The sequence below is a fragment of the Dreissena polymorpha genome, chromosome 14 (assembly GCF_020536995.1).
Source record: "Dreissena polymorpha isolate Duluth1 chromosome 14, UMN_Dpol_1.0, whole genome shotgun sequence".
In the NCBI taxonomy this organism is placed as follows: Eukaryota; Metazoa; Mollusca; class Bivalvia; order Myida; family Dreissenidae; genus Dreissena; species Dreissena polymorpha.
In genome coordinates this window covers 52900364-52927209 of record NC_068368.1, presented here as the reverse complement: position 1 = coordinate 52927209, position 26846 = coordinate 52900364, and the positions used below count along the sequence as shown (strand labels likewise).

General features: G+C 35.0%; 1 long non-coding RNA gene across 1 annotated transcript in view; it reads left to right on the top strand.

The window, feature by feature from the left end:
- Window positions 1–17876: 17876 nt before the first annotated feature.
- The window catches only part of LOC127858484 (uncharacterized), a 77253-nt gene continuing 68283 nt past the window's right edge, over window positions 17877–26846 (top strand). The window contains exons 1-2 of the long non-coding RNA XR_008038950.1: window positions 17877–17994; window positions 19276–19392. This is a non-coding gene — a long non-coding RNA (uncharacterized LOC127858484). The remainder of the gene's footprint in view (window positions 17995–19275; window positions 19393–26846) is intronic.

The window sequence follows — 26846 nt, the reverse complement described above, 5'->3', positions numbered from 1 at the left end:
TCGGACACCAGTATTTTGTGAATATTTTTTGTATCTCAGTTTTCGGACACTTAAAAAAATAATTATTTTTAAGTGTCCAAAAACATAGAGTAATTACTGTAGCCATTTTCACTTTGCCCCTGATTGGAAAAGGGTTAAAGTAAGCCAGTGATACTATCTGAACACCCCTGAGACCTCAAAGCCACCATGCCTACTCATTATTATGTATTAAATGCTTCTGTCTGTACAAAACAAATCAAGTGGAATGCATTTGTGGTCATGTGAGTGAGTGTGTGGTTATGCCATTTAAGCAGGTTTTGACAATCTGTGGTGATTGGCTGGTGGTTGTACTGGTCTGCCACAATTCTTTAAAATACTATGACACAGTTTTTGTCTGTGGTTGCCAATGACAGCAGTCGAGTGGTTACTGTGTGCGCTGCCTTACCATTGCATGGATCATCGCCTTCACAATGCATGGGCTTGCATGTCTTGCATTGAGCATTAATATAAGGAGTTGTGTTGTACTTTTATTAGGTGTTATACACTTATAGCACATAAAGACCCATACCTAAGGTAACTGTTAACTGTATACCAATGAAACTTGTTTGAGGGCTTGCTGTTTACTTAGAGATTTTGAGTTTCCTTACTTGCAGTTTTATTTGAACGCTTTAATTTTATTTATTAGTTTTTAACACTTTTCGCTGAGAGCTTGTCAAGGTATTCATGTATTGCACAAAAGCCTTGGTTTGTGGATGTGATTGACCAATAAAAACTTGGTGGAAATCTATTTATTAAAGCACTATTTTATAAAAGCCCTGGGCTAATTGGTACTTAATGTACTTGAAAAAAAGATGAGGATTATTCCCCTGTTGGCATTGAACCATGGGCCCTCAGGTCACAATATCCATTACACAATTCCACCTTGTCAATCAAGGAATGAGGTGACCAATAGTGGATGTATATTTCTGCTGGTATAACAATAATATGTATTTGAACCATCCAATAGAGATCATTTAAATCCTTAGACAAGCTAACTTGGACTTACTATAATAATGGAATTCCATAAGACAATGGATTTACGTAGAACATTTTTGGAAGTGTTCTTTTGTGTGTTGTGCATGTGTGTTTTTGTTGTTGTGTGTCTGTGTGTTTTGTTTGTTTTTTGTTTGTTTTGAGCACAAGTTCTATGAGCAGATAGTGTTGTATTCTTACAAATAGCAGATTCATGTGTTATATTTTTTCTTTAAGTTACCAGGGATAATAATTATAAGTAACAAAACACCAAGGACTAGCGGATAACGCCAATTCAAACAACAAAACTACTCAAAATCAAATATTCTGCGGTCGTCCTTGGAGAATGTTCATCCTTTGAGTAATTAGTGTTTTACAAGCACACCTTCTTATTATGTTCCTGATGAAAGGATTTCGCATTTCACCATTTAATTGGCGGACATTCTATTGTTAAACAAGACACGTGTACCCCCACCCATTGTTGCAAAAAAGTGTGAATGATATAGCATTTCAAATAAACCACTTCTCTGTAACAATGACAGGTATTATCTTTGAAATATGACCACTGGTCAAATCTGCATGTTCCTGCAGTCATGCTGGGCGTCATGTATTCATCAAATTCTTTCACCCAGATTTGAATCGAAATCTAATGGCAACTGTCCCCCAACAGTACAATAAGACCTCAGTGGGCAGTTGACATTTTTATACTCTGACTTTCATAGCAATTAGTGGCATTAAGCATTGACGCTGCAAAGAAACGTGTTTATTCTTGATGTTCAAGCCAGCAAATGGGGTTTTTAAGTCAGGTTGCAGCATGCATCGTAATGTTCACTTGTACAAAATGTAATTTGATTACAGCCTGTGACCCACGTTTTTGCTTCATGACACTTTTAATGTGGGGCCATCACTGCTTTTGTGTTGTCATTTATGCATGGTCAAGTCAATTCAGATGACCAATGTCCATTATTAAATTTGTCCAAGAAAAACAAGACTTCTATAATCTTGCTGGTAATTGCAAGCTTTCAAGCATTTTTTACATCGGCAAACATGTGGTCAATAACTATACTTTTCATGGATAAATCTAAATGAAACTTTGAAAATAGAAATTTTGCATGGAGAACAAACACTGGATTGTATTTTAGACCTATCTCATCAAGGTCACTGTAACTAAAAATAGAAAGACATTTTTGCCCTATAGCTTAAGTTTTGATGGAGGTATTGCACTGAAACTTAATGTAGCTTACATGCACACCTAGTGTCTTTCATTTGTTCCAGTCCTGTCCATTTAAATGTCAATTTTACTCAAATAGACAAACTTTAGTGTGCTTGCATTTGTTCCAGTCCTTTCAATTTAAATGTCAATTTTACTCAAATTGAAAAACTGTCTCAGCTCAATAACATGAGTTTTGATGGAGATACTATGCTGAAATTGTGTGCTCTGACAAGTTATATGCCAACCAGGGATCATATTTTCCCGCAACATCAATCGGTCCGGATATAAATGGGGAAAAGTATCCGAAAATGTGTATCCGAAATCATGACGAGTACGTTAAAATATATACCATTGATTTTGCCATTCATGAAGGTGGTATAATACATGAGCAAGTAAAATTCCCTTAGGCATTTTATTTTAAATGGAACGAGTTTTCTCAACTGGTTTTATCATTTGGTATTTCATTTTTGTTGCGTGTGCTGTTTTATCAGACTTTTTTCATCGTTGTCAATATTATTAATCTGTGTAAGTCTATACCGATGTTTAAAATTGTTGTCAACTCGATAATATCTTACAAACATTCACTGAACCAAACAAATGTCTGTGCGTAGGTTGGCTACTGACAACAACAAACCAAATAATAAAGAAATAATTTGTTGTCAAATAACCCACGTCCGATGGTTTAGATGCGTAGGGATTTAATCACGAGAGCGAAGCATTTGAAACCACGCATCTAATTTTCCGGTCGTGAGTTATTCAACAACAAAGTATAAAGTACACGAATTATTTCGATTCTAACACGGTTTTACTAAAGATTTATTCAATGTATATTATTTTCTTGTGTACTATTTTATTTGAAGTTCCGCCCATAAAAATAACTTTCGGCTGTTCTGTCAATCAGATCCGCGACTTTCATTCATAATTATATTACCGGACTATTACGCTGGTGGGAAATGTATCGGCATGTTTTGTTTTAGTTACAGCGCGTGCATTCAGACGCGTCTTTTCGGATGCGTCTTTAATCCGCTGTTCACAAGTTTTTATACGCCCGTCTATGACGGGACGTATTATGGTATACCCCGCGTCTGTCCGTCCGTCCGTCCGTCTGTCCGTCCGTCCGTCTGTTAATGTCGTACGCTACGTCAAATATCCTTTGACAGATTTTCTTCAAATTTTAACACAATCTTAATATTGATAAACCCTGATCCCCTTTCGTTTTTGACGGAATTCTGAATTGTCGTTCCAGAGTTATGGGACTTTGTTCGTCAAAATTTCGTGATTTCATTGAATGTCCTACTGTAGCTCAAATATCCTTCGATGGATTTTTTTCAAATTTCAACACAATCTTAATATTGATAAACCCTGATCCCCTTTCGTTTTTGACGGAATTCTGAATTGTCGTTCCAGAGTTATGGGACTTTGTTCGTCAAAATTTCGTGATTTCATTGAATGTCCTACCGTAGCTCAAATATCCTTCGATGGATTTTTTTCAAATTTCAACACAATCTTAATATTGATAAACCCTGATCCCCTTTCGTTTTTGACGGATTTCTGAATTGTTGTTCCAGAGTTATGGGACTTTGTTCGTCAAAATTTCGTGATTTCATTGAATGTCCTACCGTAGCTCAAATATCCTTCGATGGATTTTTTTCAAATTTTAACACAATCTTAATATTCATAAACCCTGATCCCCTTTCATTTTTGACAGAATTCTGAATTGTCGTTCCAGAGTTATGCGACTTTGTTCGTCAAAATTTCGTGATTTCATTGACTGTCCTACCGTATCGGATTTACCATGTTACAATGTTAAATTATCAAGTATTCACATATTCAACTGGATGAGATTTGACTGGAACATTGGAATTCCATACACACATACTCAAATGGGTGAGTTGAACATATTTTTTTGACAAATATTCCAGCTGTCTTCTGCCAACTGAAGTAAAAAAATGATTCAAAGGGTTATTTATTACCTTACTACTTCATTGGCGAACGACGGGCGTATCATGCGCTCATGGCGCAGCTCCTCAGTTGATTCTTGGTCTGACGTGCAATAAACTGGTCCTATAACCGGTTTAAAGACTGCAGCGAATGGTTTATAACACCTAATCGAGATAAGAATGTCATTAGGGTGTGTAAACATGTACACTGTGTATTCGATTTCATGACATGGGAATTTTAATAGGAAACAGAATCGGACCGACTGTTTGGGATTTTCAATCGGTCTTTCATGACCCCAATCGGTCTAGGACCGACAAAACCGAAAAAAATATTATCCCTGATGCCGACCTAGCTAGCCATTCTATTTAGGGCCAGTTTGGCCTAGGTCAAGATCACTGCTTTTAACAATTGAAAAACAGTTTCCACTCATTATTTTGACTTTACATAGGGGATATCGTTGAGAAAGTTTATGCCCGTTGAAATGCAGGCCTATCTTTGATACAAACTGCAGCAAGTTCAGTCAATGTCAAGGTCACTTGTACATAAAATTGAACAACCTGCTTCATAAATTTCACTTCATTGGAGCAATGATTCAGAAATTGTGTGTTCAGATAGCTTACATTTAGGACTAGATTAGGATTGCATAAGTTTTTTTAAATAAAGGAAAATTATTAGTTAAATATTGAAAACCTGCTGTCTTTAGGTTTGCCTTGTTTCTTTTTGGCGGGGACATATTGTTTTTACCCTGTCTGTTGGTTTGTTGCTTTGTTTGCTCTAATTTAACATTTTGCCATAACTTTTGCAATATTGAAGATAGCAACTTGATATTTGGCATGCATGTGTATCTCATGGAGCTGCAAATTTTGAGTGGTCAAATATATGGGTCAAAATCGCTCATTTTATGTACACTTTTTCAATATTGAAGATAGCAACTTGATATTTGGCATGCATGTGTATCTCATGGAGCTGCAAATTTTGAGTGGTGAAAGGTCAAGGTCATCCTTCAAGTTCAAAGTCAAATATAATGGGGACAAAGTGTTTGACAAACACATCGCTTGTTTAATCATATATTTACATGTCTATCCTGGTTTGAAGAGAGCTAATTTTCAATAAGTCTTGTGCTATAAAAAATACACTTATGTGACGCGTATATACATAACCTGATGATATTTAAAAAAAATGCATGTGATTATGTAATAATTGAATAATGAATAACATATTTATAAATGATAGACCATGAATAGGCTTAATTCTTGGTGGTCATAATCTGGTCAATTAAGGTCCACTTCTTTTTATATATCTGTTTCACTGCACGGAAGTTACTTATTATATCTGAAGTTATTTGTCATCTTAAAAGGACCTTTTCAGAGATTTTGGCATATTTTTAAGTTTGTCATTTAATGCTCTAAAGACGTCCGCGTCGTGCTAAAACCTTAACATTGGCTCTAAAATCAAAGTGCTTCCACCTACAACTTTGAAACTTCAAATGTAGAAGCACCTTGATGAGTTCTACACACCACACCCATTTTGGGGTCACTAGGTCAAAGGTCAAGGTCAATGTGACCTCGAAAAAAAATATTCTGACAAGCTTTCATTTATTCAAAACTGCACCCGTAGCTGAGCCTGGCAACCGTTATGCGGTGCTCTTGTCTGGTTTTTAAATCGTGAAAAGATGCATATAATGGATATTTAAGAGCATGATAAATGTTCAATATTACTGTTTCCTTACAAAAAACAAAACTACAATTAAAATGTGCATATGAAAAACATTATTTTTTCAATTTTGTCAATTTATCAAAACGTGAAAAGGTCTTTTTAAGTATGACCAAACTGAGTTTCCTGCTGGTTCTCAGTCCTTATTCTTGTTCATAACAACATTTAAAAAGCTTTCCAAGATTGCAGCAATGATGTATGATTATATTAAATTGTTATTGACTATGTACCATTCATGTACATAATAAATGATTTGCTCGGTAACATTGTTTTCCTCCATCCCCTTTTACACACGTAACCCATTATGGCATAGTGATAAAAAAAATTGGAAGGCAATTTAGCGATAGTTGAATTTGCCTGTCTTTTTGGTTTGTTTGTGACAAGTTTAACATAATAACCCATTTTGTCTCTTTTGTAAGTTTGATATTAAAAGGGGTTCTATTATAATCATATAAGGCAGACTTAGAGGGGGGATAAGCGGCATATGATGACCCCCCCCCCCCCCCCTTACCCCCTTACAATTTGCCAAAATGCACTCTCTTTTCCCATCATCTTTACTTTTGTGGCGAAAATGTGTGTGGTTTGATGGTTTAATGAAATCAATTCACAAAAAGCTATGTATTCAGCGTACTTTTCTGTTTCTTTGAACAACCTTCACCTTTCTCTCTTTTCCACCCTGTTATAAAAGCATACACAAACACCATCACCTCAATGTGACAGCTGTTTTGAGATAATGCAATTTGACTCAAAAAACAAAACCCTGTCAACAACATAATAAACCAGAACGTCATTATGACCTACTACTACTAAAAAGTTTTATCACATACTCATGATACTGTTATGATAATGGAATGATTGGAACAATGTAAAACTCTGTAATTACAGAATCTAGCTGCAACAGGATTATTGGTATTGATTTGTTACCCATAGAAGACATCTTATTGTATGCCATAATATATCAGTATTTTAGCAGCATTTATATTTGTTGAAACTTACAGGTAGTAGTAGGTCATAGTGACGTGAAAGCTTTACGTAAATTCCATGCACTAAATGATGACCATGTCTTCTATTCTGTTTATTATGTTGTTGACAGGATTTTGTCTCGAAATAGCTGTCACAAAAGAGGCTATGGTGTATGTGCATGCTTTTACAACAGGGTTCATGCCTCTGTCAATCCTATCATGTCCTGAATGTAACAGGGTACATGCCTCTGTCAATCCTATCATGTCCTGACAGGGTACATGCCTCTGTCAATCCTATCATGTCCTGACAGGGTACATGCCTCTGTCAATCCTATCATGTCCTGAATGTAACAGGGTACATGCCTCTGTCAATCCTATCATGTCCTGACAGGGTACATGCCTCTGTCAATCCTATCATGTCCTGAATGTAACAGGGTACATGCCTCTGTCAATCCTATCATGTCCTGTAACAGGGTACATGCCTCTGTCAATCCTATCATGTCCTGTAACAGGGTTCATGCCTCTGTCAATCCTATCATGTCCTGTAACAGGGTGCATGCCTCTGTCAATCCTATCATGTCCTGTAACAGGGTGCATGCCTCTGTCAATCCTATCATGTCCTGACAGGGTTCATGCCTCTGTCAATCCTATCATGTCCTGACAGGGTACATGCCTCTGTCAATCCTATCATGTCCTGTAACAGGGTGCATGCCTCTGTCAATCCTATCATGTCCTGACAGGGTTCATGCCTCTGTCAATCCTATCATGTCCTGACAGGGTACATGCCTCTGTCAATCCTATCATGTCCTGACAGGGTTCATGCCTCTGTCAATCCTATCATGTCCTGAGGGTACATGCCTCTGTCAATCCTATCATGTCCTGACAGGGTTCATGCCTCTGTCAATCCTATCATGTCCTGTTCATGCCTCTGTCAATCCTATCATGTCCTGACAGGGTACATGCCTCTGTCAATCCTATCATGTCCTGACAGGGTACATGCCTCTGTCAATCCTATCATGTCCTGACAGGGTACATGCCTCTGTCAATCCTATCATGTCCTGACAGGGTACATGCCTCTGTCAATCCTATCATGTCCTGACAGGGTACATGCCTCTGTCAATCCTATCATGTCCTGACAGGGTACATGCCTCTGTCAATCCTATCATGTCCTGACAGGGTACATGCCTCTGTCAATCCTATCATGTCCTGACAGGGTACATGCCTCTGTCAATCCTATCATGTCCTGAATGTAATTTCATGATGCTTCAGGCTCTTTAATAAACATTATTGCACATAAGACCTGTACACCTACATCTTAGTTTGAGGTCAAATTTTAAGGTCAAGGGTCAAATTAAAGGGAAGGATACATAGAGGAAGGCCGCAATGAGAGCATTTTCAAAGAATTCTAAAATAAAAAAATTGCCACAAAAAATTTCAGTGTGCCAACAGCTTGTTGCATAACTCACGCAATGGTCAAGGTCACAGAGGTTAAAGGTCAGATAGGAGCATTGCTTAATTTGTGGTACAAGAGTAACACCCTGTTGAATTAGTGATATACCAAATCTGAACATATGTCTTCTTTCAGTTGTCTTTGGCTTATAGATGCAATTATGTTTCTGGTTAAAAAATAGGTAACTAGGTCAAATTAAAGGGAAGGCATTTGAACAATTGAGAGACCACATTCATTGCCCAATCTTCATTAAAATTGATCAGAACAATAGCCCCAACGATATCCCATCTGAATCGAAAAAACTGTGTCACATGAACACTCAAGAGGGCAAATTTATTGTTGAATGTTAATGAAGTTTAGTCAAACATTGTCCCAACAATTATTTGGCCAGGGTAGAAAATCAATGACTTTGGGTCAAAAAGTAGGTAACAAGTTCAAATCAAAGTAAAACCTTGTGAGCAATGTTGAGACTTCATTGATTGACAATGAAACTTGATGAAACATTAATTTGGTTCAGATTATATTTTTGATGTGTGTGCAACTGGGTCACATGTGATCAAAAACTGGGTCACTAGGTCAAATAAAAGAAACAGCTTAAACACTGTTTAAAGGCAAAATGTATTCCTCAATCTTAACAAAACATGTTGAGAACATTTTTAGCTCACCTGACATGGTGAGCTTCGCGATCGTTTGATGTCCGGCGTCTGTTGTGCGTGCGTGCGCGTGTGCGTCTGTCAACAATTTGTTTGTGTAGACAGTAGAAGTAACAGTTTCCATCCAATCTTTATGAAATTTGGTCAGAATGTTTATCTTGATGAAATCTGGGTTGGGATTGTATTTTGGTCATCTGGGGTCAAACACTAGGTCACAAGGTCAAATAATAGAAAAACCTTGTGTAGATAATAGAGGTCACAGTTTTCATCCAATTTTTATGAAATTTGGTCAAAATGTTTATCTTGATGAAATCTGGGTTGGGATTGTATTTAGGTCATCTGGGGTCAAAAACTAGGTCATTATGTCAAATAATAGAAAAACCTTGTGTAGACAATAGAGGCCACAGTTTTCATCCAATCTTTATGAAATTTGGTCAGAATGTTTATCTTGATAAAATCTGGGTTGGGATTGTATTTGGGTCATCTGGGGTCAGAAACTAGGTCACTAGGTCAAATCATAGAAAAACCTTGTGCAGACAATAGAGGTCATAGTTTATCTGATCTTAAAGAGTCAGGGATATCATGGCCCTCTTGTTTATGATAATATCTCAGATGATTGTAAATCTGAGTCATGTAGGGGTCAAAAACTAGGTCAAAAGGTCAAATTTAAAAAGGCTTGTGAACACATTAGAAGTTTCATTTGTTTCTGAAATCTTCATGACACTTGCTCTCAAAATTGTTCTCATGATTTCTTTCTCAAATGAGTCTGCAATGGTTCCCGACCATTTCAAAACATGGATTCGATTAGGCAGGGCAGTCCTTTATCTGCAACTACATTAAAAGAATTTGAACATTTGAGAAAGTAAATGTTATACCCACTAATCCCGAATCTTTTTCCGAGCATTGAACAAATGGGTTTTTATGATATTTAGGCTGAGTTTAAAATTGATTGTGGTTTTGTTCAAAAACTTGTTCAGAACTTTATACAACCATGTTGTCATGATATATAGGCTGAGTTCAAAAATGATTGTGGTTTGTTCAAAAACATTGCTTCCGGTTGTTGGTGCAGTTTTCTTATAAATGTTTAGCTAAGCTGTTTTCGGAGAAAACCCGAGGTATTGTCATAGCCAGCTTGTGTCGTGTCCGTCGTCGTGTCGTCCGCGTCATGCTAAAACCTTAACATTTTGTCAAGGTTTTGAACATTGGCTCTAAAATCAAAGTGCTTCAACCTACAACTTTGAAACTTCATATGTAGCTGCACCTTGATGAGTTCTACATGCCACACCCATTTTCACTAGGTCAAAGGTCAAGGTCAAGGTCACTGTGACCTCTAAAAAAAATAAAATCTGACAAGCTTTCATTTATTCAATACTGCACCCGCAGCCAAGCGTGGCACCCGTTATTCGGTGCTGTTTTTTTTTAAAGTTATGCTCAGAACAGTTATGTTCTTAGGGGTCTAACGGCCATTTTGTTTAATAGTTAAGATATTATCATACTTTTTTAATTTGGGATAAGGTAATATAGTCCTTTATTTTCATGGCTTTTATGCTCTCCAAATAATTTTGCACTTAGGTTTCTTTCTTCTGCTTGTTTATTAATTAAAAGGGCACAATAATAGAAGGATCTGAGTGACCTTTACGAGTTTATTCGGTGTAAAACTAATGATTAATTATGTTTCATTTACACCTAAATCTGTCGTAATATCATTGTTAATTTGGTGTCATTTCCACCTGAAATCATTGATTCTATTGTACTTGCTTGCTTCTAATGACATTCTTGGGAAATATCCTAAAATAATCCAGAGTAATTCTGCTTAACTCTGTCACCAAGTATGATTTAGTATTTTCTACCAGTACAAATAAGACATCCATGGGAAGAGCTGGTTTTGATATTAATATTAGTATCATTTAAACAAAATTCAAACACAATGATACCAAAAATGATAAAAACAACCTTTTTGTTGTTTTCTGTTGAGTAAAAGCCAATATGGACAAATTATTTCCGATTGTCACGATTGTTCTTTATTAACAGCCTTCTTATCATTATGAAACAATAATAAAATGGAATTGATATGCATACACAAAAAGAACATATTTCTTTTCTCTCGTTTGGTTTACATAATGAAATAATGGTTCTATTGATCACTTAGTAAAATGGTATTGTTTTTTTTTGGTTTTTGTCCCATTCTGACTGGGAACTCTTGTTTATTATTAGAATTTAGTATACGATAGCAAATATAGTGGACATAATAGAGACAAACTGAACTGTCTCATTTGACACAGAAGGCATTTTCAACATCACTTTTCATCACTAAAAACCTAAGCAATTTGTGAGAAAAATTCAGTTATAATCTTTTCTTCAATTTTCACTCATTATGGCCCATCACTGATTTGTGAAAGTTTTTCTAAGGTCATCCTATCCAGAAGGAGACAATTCGGCTTTCATATTACACAACAGCCCAGAGTGTGCAATGATTTCAGTTGTTTATCCCTTTAGAATTTATTTTATCTACTGCTAGTAAAACAATCAAAGACCTAATGTGATATGCCTTTAGGTCACAATATACTAGATTTCCTTAACAAATAAAATGTAAAAGCAATAACTTTAACAAAAAATAAAATCAAACTTGTGCGCATTATAAACTACAGACCCTCATAAGCATTTCTTTTCTTAAAGAGCATACCAAGCTAAATTGATTTAAACAATTAAAAAGATAGGTCATGTCATACATGCCAGAATTTTACAGGGTCCAAATCGGGACTTTCCATAAAAAATTGTCGGGACATTTGACCAAAAAGCGGGACACCTAAAACGATCAATCATTCCACCTTTTCTTTAGTCAGTAGTCAGTATATATCTTACAAAAACTCTAAATTTCTGCCCAATATTGACGATGAATGTGTGTTCAGAATTTCGTGAACGCATACGTTCTCCATTTTCCGGAAGTAAACACACTTCCATTAACTGAAATATGGGGTGTCCCCGTTTGCCTCGATTTGACATCCAATTGGTGCAGGGATATCCCCTTGAACATATGTAAACATGTGACACGATGTGAGCGCAGTGAGCACTATTCTTATTCAACCAATCTTAAATTAACTCTAAATTTAGATTGATGCAATATGTACAAACTATTTTCAGAAAATGCATCGAAAACAAAAGGTAATTTGTGAGAAACATTGATGTGTATAGGTCAGCATTCAATTTGTTTGATGTACAAAATCGGTGTTTTGACAGGTTTTATAACTTTAGGTTGTATAATACACAGGATAAAAGTATTGTTGGACTTAACTAGGCCATGAAATACAAACCCAGGTGGCGTTTATTTCTGTACGATACATCTTTCGATAGCAATTAGCGACCCCTATCATAAAAACACCATGGCGTGAATGCTGATTAAATCAATAAGTTGCCGATAAATCGCTGATAAGGTGTCAAAAACAACACTGGTGCACTCGAGTAGTAGAAGTGGGTTGTAAATTGGGGGTAATAAAGGGATTAGGGATGGTAAGTTTAAGCCAGAAAGAGCTTGACAAGCGAATTTTATTGGGAACTTGTAGACCTTACATCGTTTTTAACGAATGTTAAGACAAATCGTTTCATATCGGGATGCCAGGACTAAGAGCCCAAAGGCAGGTCTGTCCCGCCGAGATCGGGACGTCTGGCATGTCTGGGTCATGTGGTATGTAAAAAAAATTCAGGTGATTTAACAATCACTGTTTTACAGCCATCTTTTCTTCTGGCTTCTCTCCGGTTGATTAAGGTTTCCAGCTAAGTCTCATGTAGTCTCCAACCTTAAAGCAAAACACTGAATTTGTAGTACACAGCAAAGTTTTCCTACCACATGCACACAAAAATGTTCAAATTAAAGTCATGGCAAGTGGTCATACAGAAAAATGTGTCTCCAAATAAATGCTGTTGATTTTTTGAAGAGTATAGCATTGAACACCAAAAATATTTAGTATATTGTAACGTTCATTGCAGATAGATATAGTAAAGCTGTGGTCCATAAAGTCATAACTTGCAAAGGGCTTTGACATCAGCAAAATTTAGCATCGTGAGCGTTATAGGTTGTGTTCAAAACATGTGTCACTTAAGATACTATTGCACGTGTTACAGTCCTGGATCAGAATTACCATCACGATTGTAAGAATTGCAATGTTCGTCTTTTCGAAATAAATTAAGTTCTCACATTAAAACAGGTCATTGCCTTAACATTTTTAGCATCAATCAGCTTTTATTATTATTTGATAAATGTCTAAAAAATACATATGCATATTTCAGTTAATAAATTGTTATAACAATCAATCATTATCCATAAATTGTTCTTTATTTAATATATTTTGTCCAATCAGGTGCTTAGATTCACTTAACAACTCTCTAAATTCACTATATTATTCTGTCAGTTGATGTAAATAATTATTGTATAATATGACAGAATGATTTGTTTATCAAAATACTGTGGGGTCCAATTAAATATGTCAAGCTCCACATCAAAATTTTTTAATAAGCCATGTTTCTATATATAAAAAATGCATGCAACAGTGTAGAACATTTTTAGATAAAACAGAACACTATTTTGTACATTTCTTTGTAAATGTGAGAACTATTACTGCAAGGTGGAGAATATTTGATGGCTGACTGATGATTAGCTCTTTCAGTGCGAGAACTGAATTTTGAAGGCCTTTGCAAACAGTTTGGATCCAGATGAGACGCCACAGAACGTGGCGTCTCATCTGGATCCAAACTGTTTGCTATTCTGATAGTATTTTTTGGAAAATAATCGAAGAAAATGCTAATTTTAGAAATTCAGCAGACAACATTTTAGCAGACGACAAATTTCCCAGCATTCAAAGGATCAGGAGGATTTACAGAGACTTTTGGAGGCATTTTGTGAGAACACCATGCTCATGTTCAGAGGATGATGGGTAAACCCTTTACCACTTAGATACGTATTTTGATGCATTTGTAGTCCCTTTAAAAAGTTAAATTAAATTAAAGACCTTTTTTTACTTGATTCAAATTTTAAAGGCTTCATTTCCAACCCGTAGATACTGATAAGCATCAAACAGCTTAAAACCTGAACAGGCTGTGAGTTACTCTCAGACTGTTCTGGTTTTATACTGTTTGCAATTTTCACTTTGCCTCTGAGTGGGAAAGGGGTCAAGTGCCAAACTAAGTGATGCTTCCCCAGTTTTCTTTCAGTGAACTCATTTGTGTCATCAACATTCATGTTCATGATCAATAAATTTGGGTTTTACAATGCATATGAGGAAAGAAACCGGAAAACTGTCTTTTATAACAATGCTGGACACTGAAATGTTACCTTAAACAGATATGGGTCGTCCTCCTAGAAAAGGGTTATTAATGCACGTGTGCAAAGAGTTGTCCCAGATTAGCCTGTGTAGTCCACACAGGCTAATCAGGAACAACACTTCCACCTTAACTTGATTTTTTTCTTAGAAGACACTTTCTAGAAATGATAAACAAATAAACGTGGAAAGTTTCGTCTCTGATTAGCCTGCGCGGACTGCACAGGCTAATCTGGGAAGTAACTTTACGCAAATACATTTTCCCCTTTTTACAGAGCACAGCCCATATTGTTTTGCCTTGGAATGACACTGAAGAGTTAGAATTTCAATGGGTTTTATTGGAAATCGGCAAAATGCCCAAAAGATTAACCCTTATTGTAAAATTATTTAACAAATATTAGAAAATCAAAAATGATTATTATGCTTTTATTAACCTTATATATATATTTTTTTAATACTTTTTTATGCTCCCCCCAAATTTTTTTTTGAGGGGGAGCATATAGTCGCCGCTTCGTCTGTCCATGCGTGTGTGTGTCCTTCCGTCCGGGCTATTTCTCAGCAATTAATGACCGGAATTAATTAAACTTTATGGGAAGCTTCACTACCAAGAGGAGATGTGCATATTATCAGCCGGTTCTGGTCGGATGATTTTTCACAGAGTTATGGCCCTTTGAAATTTTCCATTAACTGTACATATAGTGCAATTCTTGTCCCCCGAACTACTGACAGGAATTCAATGAAGCTTTATGGGAAGCTTAACTACCTTGAGGAGATGTGCATGTTATTAGTGGGTTCTGGTTAGATGATTTATTTAAAGAGTTATGGCCTTTTGAAAGTTTTAAGTTGCTAAACCATCCATGGTATTATTTTGTCCAAAGTTATGCCCCTCAAGACATTTCCTGTTATCTGAATATATAGTGCAATATTGTGCCAAAAGAAATCTTTGGGGAGCATCACCCATCTCCAACGGTTTCTTGTTTTTTTCGTTTCTGAGAACATCCCGCCCCTACCACATGCTTTTGTTTAGCAACAAACTGTAAACAGCCATGATGTGACAAACAACACTTTTTTACAATTAAATGGGTTAAATATTATAATGCTGTAGTAAAAAAACATAGCAATAAACCTTGTAAGTAATTACTTAAGCACTCATGTTTTTGTATATATCCCATCTTGTTTGATATTCAAAATAAATCTGATATACTGTGAATGTCACTGCTATAGACAATAAAAATGGCAAACGAGAAATGGATTACAGCTAGTGATCACTAGCAATTTTTTGGAAGTCATTGGCCAATTACATAATGGATTGTCATATTATTTATGTGTGTGATAATTTAACAAGTATAAATAAGTTATAAATAAGATCATTTTCATGGTTGCATACTAATTGCAGGCATTTAATTTGTTCATTTCACATTATAAGCATTTTTAGGACTTTCTTGTCAACTGAGTATAAACAATCTAGATAATTATAATGCGGATGTCTAATTATTGATCTAATGTGGAAATTTCTATCATGAAAAGTTAATTAAGACTGATGTAGTCATAAACTTTGTTATAAAGTTTACGTTGTCACGTCTGTAATTGAAGTTGAATAATATTATTAAGGGAATAATTGTCTGAACTTAAGTGATTATCCAGTCCGGTTTAGTTATTATCCAGTCCAGTTAAGAGAGTGTCCAGTCCAGTTTAGTGAGTGTCAAGTCCAGTCTAGTTATTGTACAGTCCAGTTTAGTGGTTGTTCAGTCCAGTTTATTGAATGTCAGTTTAGTGATTTTTCAGTCCAATTTAGTGATTGTCTGGTCCAGTTTAGGGATTGTCCAATTTAATGAGTGTCCAGTCCAGTTAAGTGGTTGTTCAGTCCAGTTTATTTAATGTCCAGTCCAGTTTAGTGATTTTCCAGTCCAGTTAAGTGATTGTCCAGTCCAGTTTAGTTATTGTCCAGACCAGTTTAGTGAGTGTCCAGTTTAGTGATTGTCCAGGCCAGTTTTGTGATTGTTCAGTCCAGTTTATTTAATGTCCAGTCCAGTTTAGTGATTTTCCAGTCCAGTTTAGTGATTGTCCAGTCCAGTTTAGTGATTGTCCAGTCCAGTTTAGTGATTTCCAGTCCAGTTGAGTGATTGTCTAGTCCAGATTAGTGAGTGTCCTGTCCAGTTTAGTGATTATCTATTCAAGTTGAGGATTGTCCAGTCCAGTTTAGTGAGTGTCCAGTCCAGTTTAGTGATTTTCAAGTCCAGTTGTGTGGTTGTTCAGTTCAGTTTAGTGATTGCCCAGTCCAGTTTAGTTATTGTCCAGTCCAGTTTAGTGATTGTCCAGTCCAGTTTAGTGATTGCCCAATCCAGTATAGTGGTTGTACAGTCCAGTTTATTTAATGTCCAGTCCAGATTAGTGATTTCCCAGTCCAGTTTAGTGATTGTCCAGTCCAGTTTGGTGATTGTCCAGTCCAATTAAGTGAGATTTCAATCCAGTTTTAGTGAATGTCCAGTCTAGATAAGTGATTGTCTACTCCAGTTAAGTCATTGTCCAGTCCAGTTTAGTGATTTTTCAGTCCAGTTTAGTGATTTTCCAGTTCAGTGATTATCCATTTAAGTTTAGTGATTGTCAAGTCCAGTTTAGTGATTGTCCAGTCTAGTTCAGTGATTGTCCAGTCAGTTTACTGGTTGTTCAGTCCAGTTTAGTGAATGTCAAGTTTAGTGATTTTCCAGTCCAGTTTAGTGATTGTCCAGTCCAGTTTACTGATTGTCCAGTCCAGTTTACTGATTGTCCAGTCTACACAATACTGACCATATATAATTATGTGTTATTTAGTAATTGTGGTGTAGCAATATGTATAATATTAATATTTACGATATGTATTTTCAATACAAACTAAATAAATGATGAATGTTACTGATACATTGGAATCTATTACAACATGCAACTTCTATGTTTAACCCTTTCAGTGCGGGAACTGAATTTTAAAGGCCTTTGCAAACAGTTTGGATCCAGATGAGATGCCACATATTGTGGCGTCTCATCAGGATCCAAACTGTTTGGTATTCTGATAGTATTCTTTGAAAAAAATCGAAGAAAATGCTAATTTTAGAAATTCTGCAGACGACATTTTAGCAGACGACAAATTTCCCAGCATGCAAAGGGTTAAAGATGAGATGTCTGAAGACAAGCACAGCAAGACCACTCACTGATTTATTTTTAGAATGTACTAGTTCTTTGGAAAGATGATACCGTATATTTTTGTAAATGATATTTTCATGGAAGAATTTAATCTATTAAGAATTTAAGGAACGAAGTGGTCCACATTAGCAAAGGACAGTCTTTTAAGTTGATTACAGCTAAAAAATAAGACCTTTTCATTTCCAGATGCTGTTATTTAACTGTCCATGTCTGTTTCTATTACAAAGCCAGAGTTCCATGTCTAGGGTTCCTTGTCTTATGCCACAACTTCAGAAGAAACATTGAGAATCTTTAGCCTCCACATTATTAGGAGGATTATGGTCAGTGGACGAATTTTATGATCACCAAGGACAGAAGTATGAAGTGTTGAAGACAATTTAAGTTCTTTCCCTGTTTTCAGAAATAGGTGTAATGTTTCAATAACTCTGACCATGTTTATTAATAGGTGAATGATGATTTTGCAACATTTGTGAACAATCCTTTCAGAAATGGCTCGTCAGATGACAAAATGCATGGGCTTATGGAAGAGGTGCATCGGCCTGAGAACTGCGAAGCTCATGTGAAAACCAGTGTTACACAGAAGGTATGGCCTTTACTGAAAGCTTGTGTTCAATCTGATGACAATAAAATGGTTGACAGTTTTGCAAATAACCCAGAAGCTCCATCAGTGTCATGCAGTATGGCCATTTACATTTTAGCCAATCCTTTAAAGGGGCCTTTTCACAGTTTTTGGCATATTTTGAAGTTTGTCATTAATTGCTTTATATTGATAAATGTAAACATTGGATCTTAAAAGTTCCAGTAAAAAATCAAGAATAAAATTAAAACAAGGAAAAAAAAAGTAGCCGGTACCAGGGCTCAAACCAGTGACCCCCGGAGTTCTGGAGTTAGTCTGAAGTAAAAAAGCATTAGCCCTCTCGGCTATTCCGCCGAGTATACACAGAATAATTATTTTATACCTTATATAAGCAATCTTCGTAGTTTCGTAAATTTAAACGACAACAACTTTACAGAACTCTCCAAATTATTCAATCGTTTCGCGTTGCAACGCTTTATAATTTTTAGGTTTTCAAATCGTCAAGAGGTACATATAATGGCTATATTGGACTATGGTAAATATTTAGTAATACTGTTTCCTCACAAATATCATAACTAAAACGAAAATTTGAGAATCTGAAACAACGTTTTTCAATTTTGTCAATTTACCAAACCGTGAAAAGATCCCTTTTACCTTACTTGATCAGGCCTTCAGAAACTTTTAAGCTGAGCTCTTGGAAACGCATGCATAACAGTGTTTCTTTCTTTTTTCATCATTTTGAGAATGACGCCGGGTCACTTTGAATTGGGAAAATTTGCAGCATTTTGACTTAAATTTGGAAATTAGTGTTGTTGCTGTTTTGCTCAAAAATGCTTTTAATTGAGAATAGAAGTGTCTTCAGTATTATATTGAACTTATATGGCTGGATTGGGGATCAACAAAATGTTAAAATCTATGAAAAAAAAATATTTTTTTTTTTTTGAAAACCTTCAGTTGGGTATTTTTAGGTTCCATTTGGGAAAAACATATACTATTTTCCGTTGGGAATGGGGAAGAATACCGGACCCAATTTTTAACAAAAAAAACAAACACTGCATAATGAATGTAAGAAAAGTGCCTTCCCATGTTATTTGGGACAAAACTTTCTGCTTTCATAGAATTTGTTATTGAAAGGAAAGTTCTTCACAGGAGTGGTGGTTTAAACCCAAAGAACGGCTACCTTACCTCTATAACTTTGTCAGGTACATATTTTACAGTGATGACAATGATGTCAAAAGCAATGATAAAGATATTAAGAATCTCAACAAAATCATTTGTATTTGGCAGCAATTTTGCGGAGGGGGTGATTTCCAGTGTCCTCAACTATAAAGATAAAGCTTCTGTGGTCAAGGTAGCAGTCAAGGATGACGTGATCCTGGCTCCTGAAAAAAAACAGCCCACATGGTTAGTACTTGTGAATGTCATAGATTGAATTATTTTGTTCAAAATTGGAGAACAATAACCAGTGATAGAACCGTTTTGGACAGTTTGAGCATTTGAAGTTTTTTATATTCTTGTGTCAAGCAAACAGGTATTCTTTTAAAGAAAGTTTTCAAAATGATCAGAAAATCAAGAACTTTTAATAATTAAATTTGTTATAGAAATTTACCATAATCTTAACAATTCATTTCTCCAATTTTTAATGTCACATAAACTGGAATATTTGCCAGCAAAACTTAAAACATGTGGTAGTCAGTGAAATTTAAGTTCATTGGGTTTAATTGAGTAACAAAGGGTTCATTTAATTGGGTGACTTTTGAGGTACTTATACATAAAAATCTAATCAAGATCACTGATATGAATGGTTGCATTATTTTTACATAATGTCAAGTTTTTGCTTATCAAGCAAACTATAAATCCAGCACTTCATACAAAACACAAGCCTTTTCATTTTTCGTGAGATAAAAATCTTTGGAAAGTGTCCAGTAAAACTTGTTAGTATATTTGAACATTGACTTGGCAAAACATGTGATTGTTTTTCTCCACTATCCACTCAAATACACTTGCTGCTATGTAACACGCCCTTCGTCCTTCGAGTGCTCTAAATTCATGATGTATTATATACAAGATACCGAAATAGCTTTTTGTATGAAAGAAGTGTTGTAAAAACGACAAGGATTGAAGTAGACATATCATTTGATGGCCTGTGTCCAAACTATTGTTTGCGAAATACTTATTTTGGACAGCAATTTCAAAGACTTGATATATTGGTTGAAATCTTAAACCCCACACATTAATATAGTTTTCAAATTGGGCATCTGGGATTATTGAACATCTGTTCAAAGCTATTTTATTATCATTGATTATCTTTTTTTAACAGTTTCGTAACCCTCACTTGCTCTACTTTTATGAAGTGTACTGAATTGGCTTGCCGTTCATTCTTGTGATATTAAAATTTGTTATTATTTATCATAAGCAAACCGTAAAAGGATTTTTTATTTGGTTATCTTATTATGTTATATATGTTTGTGCTCACTGTAAAAAACTTCATAACCATAACAATATATGCATGGCTGCAGTTAAGCTGATTTTAATATTTTACCATTTCTTGCTTAAGGGAGGCATTGTAATAGCAGATTCTCAATTAGTTATACAAATGAAAAAAACATATTATTATGAGTGACGTAAATAATTTGTCTGCTTAATTTTGTATTTAAAATGGAATAACTGTTATGATAGTCAAAACAAGAAGAATTTGGACTTAAGTTGTAGGGCGGGTGGAACAGGGGGGTGGGGAGATCCCTAAAAAACGACATTGAAAAATAATGAAGATTGGGCATGAAAATTTGGACATTTACTATTAAGTTTCTTTTCTTAAGATAAATGAAAGAAGGTTTGAAAGAAAATCGTTGTCTAAATAATGTAATAAGAGATGGATTGGAAAACCAATAAAGGTTAGGAAAACACTAAACTGGTCACTGGATGGACTTTGAACTTTATGTTTATATGCTGTGAAACATGGCCGAAAGCATTGGGACAACTGACCATGGCTTTTGTACACAAAGGTTTTTTTTATTTACTTCCATCAAGTTTCACCCGGTTGTTTAGCAGTTAAATTAGTTGACAGGAGGTTGCCAATGGACCCCCATCAAGTTTGTATTGAATAGACACAGGTCTACGTCCCCAATTATCAGCCAGGTGTTTGCTTGTGGACAATCTTCTGTGGCCAAAATGACTGTGGGTTATTTTTATTATTAATGAGAAATACATCAAAAGATACACTTAAAATGATAATACCATTCAATTCAATTAGTTCTAGTGTGTCAAGTGAAATTTTGTCTTAGTATTTATTGCTTACTTAACAGAATGATGACCTTCGTAAAAAGTACCAGATGAATTTGCATTTTTAATTTGTTTTATGTCTCGTTGCGCTGATTTATATGTACAAAAGATAAAGGGCATTTGAATACATTAATGTTTACATGATCTATACAAAACAGAATATAAACGTGTTACATAGAGTTTTTAGCCCCTGTTTTTTGAAGTTCGGAGATCATATGGGGAGTGCATGACCTTGACCATAATATTAGCTATAAGGTCAAGGTAAACCTTGTTTTAAATAAATCACTGTAAGAATGGAGCCCATGTCGTTTATTTTAATTTTTGCCTGAGTAGAAAAGACCGATAACAAAATATTTTCTTTATTGATAATTAACTTTCAGGGTAAATGTTCTATTCAAATGCAGAATGTATGTGTATTGAAAGTATTATAATACTATGAGATATGAGTACATAGCAAAAGTTTAATGAACCTGTTTACACCTTTTAGCACCTAGTAGCAGTGAAGGCTGCTTATAACACCTTATCAGATTGTGTTCCTTGAATTCCGTTGTTTTCATTCCTGTTGTAATTCCATATTTTCTCACTGGGGGCCAACAGCATTATCACCAAAATAAAATGGAATAACAAGTCATGTGTTTAAAGAGGAGAATGAACAACAATACATGGATAGGATGGACTGATGTACATGATTGGAAGTGTGAAGGAATGGTTAGAAACACATCATGCTGTTAGGGGGATATTGTATTTCTACACCAGTTTGTTTAACTGATAGGATTAATTTAGGAGTAATTATTAGTAATTCTTCCTTTTTTTCACATTGAGATATATTTGATATCATTGTTTGTCGCTCATGTTCATTGATATGTTTTTGTCACATTAATATCAAATATCAAAATTGTTTACCTGAAATGTAATATGTTCTGCCTGGTTTCTATAAGATCAAGATGTCAAAAAGTGCAAGAATTCAGATTCCAGACACCATGCATTTCTTGAATGTTTCTTGAATATTCTTCAAATTTATTATGCTCCCTCAAAAAAAATTTGGGGGGAAGCATATAGTCGCCGCTTCTTCTGTCTGTCTGTCCGTCCGTGCACAATTTTTGTCCGGGCTATTTCTCAGCAACTAATGACCGGAATTCAATTAAACTTTATGGGAAGCTTGAACTACCGAGAGGAGATGTGCATATTATCAGCGGGTTCTGATCGGATGATTTTTAACAGAGTTATGGCCCTTTGAAATTTTCCATTAACTGTACATATAGTGCAATCCTTATTTTTGATATTTACTATAATTGTGTTTAAGAATTTCATTCTCCATTTTCCACAAGTAAACGCACAATTGCCATAATGTGGATGACTCCATAAAATGAAATGTGTGGCATACCTCTATTTGACAACCAATTGGGACAGAGGCCCCAATTTAACATTTGTCAATCGAATGATGTGATGTGCGCGCAACGAGCACTGTTTTTATTCAACCAATGGTCACCTTAAACTCCAATTGATTCATTAGATAGTTTTATAAAAATCTGTGTTTTGACATCTTTTTAAGCATCAGGTGGTATTATGCAAAGAATAGCGCTTAAAAGTATCTTTATTCTTGGTTAGGCCATTTTATACAAAAGTAGTTGGCTTTTATTTACCTACGATGCATCTATCAATAGCAATAAGAGACCCCTATGGTAAAAACACCAAAGTGTGATTATTCCTGATAAAATCAATAATTTGCCGATAAATTGCTGATAAGGTGTCACAAACAACACTGGTGTACTCGAGAAATATAAATTAATGGTTTGTTTTATAGGGGGAAATAAAAGGATAATCAATGGTAAATTTAAGTAAGACAAAGCTCAAATAGCGAATTTTATTGTGAACTTATAGAACGCACGTTGTTTTTTACAAATTGCAGGCCAAATTGTCTCATATCGGGACGCCGGGACAAACACCACAAAACGAGATCGGGGTTGTCTGACATGTCAACAACTTTTGTCCCATCTCAAATTCATAGTTGTTTGGCAACACTGTCAGCCTGTTCATCAATATTCATTTCTCTTAAATTCATCCAATAAGGTGCCAACAATTCTTAAGAAAACAATCCTAATTTTCTCACTTTTAACATAGTGTGAGATTTCAGCTCATAAATTCCTGGGCAAGGACATATAGCATGGAAACCAAATAGGATGGATACCTGGCAAAGACAAAAGGGCAAATTTCTGAAATATTTCACAGTTTCTTATCAGATGTCCTTTTGTTAGCTTTATCTAATGTTGAGTAACTTGAGGTTATTAGGCTTAGTAACATGTGAGGTGTGTTGATGTCCCCATTTTCTCCAGTCTTGGGCAGGTCACAAATACTGATAATGCTCTCCCCGGCGAAATGTTGTTCATGATTTCATGAACACTTCAAGCCAATCAAGAACTGTTCATGAACGGTTCTGAAAAAGTTCCTGAGCTTGGTTCATGAACTTTTGGACATGAACTGTTCTTAAGACATGTTCATGAACTGTTTATGAATTATTGTTGAACATTACAAAGTTCATGAACAGTTCTTCATCTAACCATAAATACTTAGTGATGAACATTTCATGCACAAGTATTTCTAATGACTTTTCTGAGACAGACTTTAAGGATCCATCATGAATAATTCATGAATTCCTTTGTGCTAGATTTTTCATACATATTTTTGAAAGTAATATTGAAAATCTAGCATACAAATCTTGTAGATTTGTGAAACCTGTGAAGTTAGTATGAATATGCATAGTACTTTCACCAATGTAAGTTAGAGTTCTTGACCTGTTCTAGAGAATTTTAAGAACATTTGTACAAGAACTGTTCAAGAACTGCCTTCAGGAACACTTCAATAACTTTTTAAGGACCTTTCCTGTTCTTGAATTATTCTTAAACTATTCTTGAACACTTTAAGAACTGTTTTGAACAACATGTTTCCTTCTGATGTTCTTTAAAACAGGTCTACACAATGTTTTTGAACGTATGATGGACTTTTTAAGAATCCAATATGTTCTTAAAAGGATCTATCATTGTTCTTGGAAGACTTAAAAGACAAGTTTAAGAACGTTTTAAGGACATCTTATTTCAAGAACAGTTTAAGATGATATCAAGAACTCAATGTACATTGCATTGCTGTTTTTACAAAGAAAGAAAATTGTGTGCACAGGAAGTTGAAACGGAAGGCACATGGTTTATGTTATATTTGAAAATGTAAGTCTTTAATAAATTACCGGCTGAACTGATCAGCCATTGGTTCCATTTCAAGTTCTTTGGCACTGTAAGTGTAACCATTTCAGGGAAACCATTGATTAGTAAATGATTCTTGAACTGAAAATGAGACTATTCATAATCTTTTCAATACATGAATTATTCATGAACATATAGTGCAAAGTTGTATTATGAAATTTAAAGAGTATTATCAAACCACTTGTATCTCAGTTATTAGTGTTATATTTAAATTATTGTTATATGTTGCTATCAATATGTTAAGTGCTAATACAAGACTTGTTTCTTCTTATCCTGACCTGTTTGTTGAGCTTTAGTAACACTTATGATAACCTTTGCATAAATTGACAAATTCTTGTTCATGAATAGTTCATGAACACTTCATGCCACCTCAGTTCATGAACTCTTGAAGAACTATGGTTCATGAACTTTTCACTTACAGTTCGTGAACAGAAAATGAGCCATTGAAAAATAGAAGGAAAATGTTCATGAACTGTTCATGAACAGCAAAACCCTGAAGAATTTTTCAAGAATTATGTTGTTTATGAACTGTTCAAGAACACTTCATGCTATTGATGTTCATTAATAGTTCATGAACATTTCATGCCATAATGGTTCAAGAATAGTTCATGAACACTTCATGCCACACGGGTTCAAGAATAGTTCATGAACACTTGATGCCATAAGGGTTCAAGAATAGTTCATGAACACTTCATGCCATTAGGTTTCAAGAATATTTCATGAACACTTCATGCCATTAATGTTCATGAACAGTTCATGAACTAAAATTTCAAGAACTTTTCACAGACGTGGCTCATTTTCTGTTCACGAACTATTTGTGAACAATTCATGAACTCAGTTCACGAACAGTTCATGAACTGTTCACGAATTGTTCGTGAACTGCAGAACAACATTTCGCAGGGGTCTGTGGACCTCAAATTAGTGCCAAGTGTATGACTAATTACTGGGAATAAATGATTATGTATTCAGTTTGGTAATCACTGGGAATAAATGATTATATATTTAGTTTGGTTATCACTAGGAATAAATGATTAAGTATTCAGTTTGGTAATCACTGGGAATAAATGATTATGTATTCAATTATTTATTCAGTTTGGTAATCAATGGGAATAAATGATAATGTATTCAGTTTGGTAATCACTGGGAATAAATGATTATATATTTAGTTTGGTTATCACTAGGAATAAATGATTATTCAGTTTGGTAATCACTGGGAATAAATGATTATGTATTCAATGATTTATTCAGTTTGGTAATCACTGGGAATAAATGATTATGTATTCAGTTTGGTAATCACTAGGAATAAATTATGTATTCAGTTTGTGTAATCACTGGGAATAAATGATATGTATTCAGTTTGGTTATGTCACTGAGAATAAATGAGTATGTATTCAGTTTGGTAATCCCAAGTGGAATAAATGATTATGTATTCAGTTTGGTAATCACTCAGGGAATAAATGATTATGTATTCAGTTTGGTTAATTTTGACATAATTTATTTGTAAGGATTTTATATCTGAAAGAAATATAATAGTTTGATTCCCAATTAAAGTAAGGCTTGTTTTCAATCCAGTAACCATATTACAAGAGACTGTTTCATTTACAGATAAGAGCTGCTTAGTACATAATTGTCGCCACATTATCTCATTGCATCTCATTGCGTGGTTTTATTGTCTCTACCTTACAGTCCACATGGTTGGTCTCAAAATTATAAGTGGTCATCATACTAATTAATGTGACACTTGTTTAGCCGCTTATCAGTGACATGACTTCATTAGATAATGCTGCAGTAAGTGCATATCTTAATTTGCAACAATGTTTTTTGTGTCAAAATATAAGTAAGTACCACTTTGAACATTATGTTCCTTTACCACTTAAGGTCTTGATAGTCTTAATCAATCCTTAACAAACATGTGTTGTTTCTTCCTTCTAATTAATTTAAGTGACTGCATTACATTTCATCAGCTAATGATGAAGAAATAGAACATTGTACTGAGGGCATCCTCTTCATAATAATGACAAACCAGTCAGCCCAAAAATGTTCATATAACTATAGCCAAAGGCTGCTGAGGGCATAATTTGAATTCTAATCACTGATCAGTGCGCTCAAATAGGTTGATCTAATCATAGTCAAAGGCTTTAAGCATACATGCCAGATCTCCCGATCTCGGCGGGACAGTCCAGCTTTTGGGCTCTTTGTCCTGGCATCCCGATATGAGACAATTTGTCCCGACATTTGTTAAAAACAATATAAGGTCTTTAAGTTCCTAATAAAATTCGCTTTTCGAGCTCTTTCTGGCTAAAACTTATCATCGCTAATCCC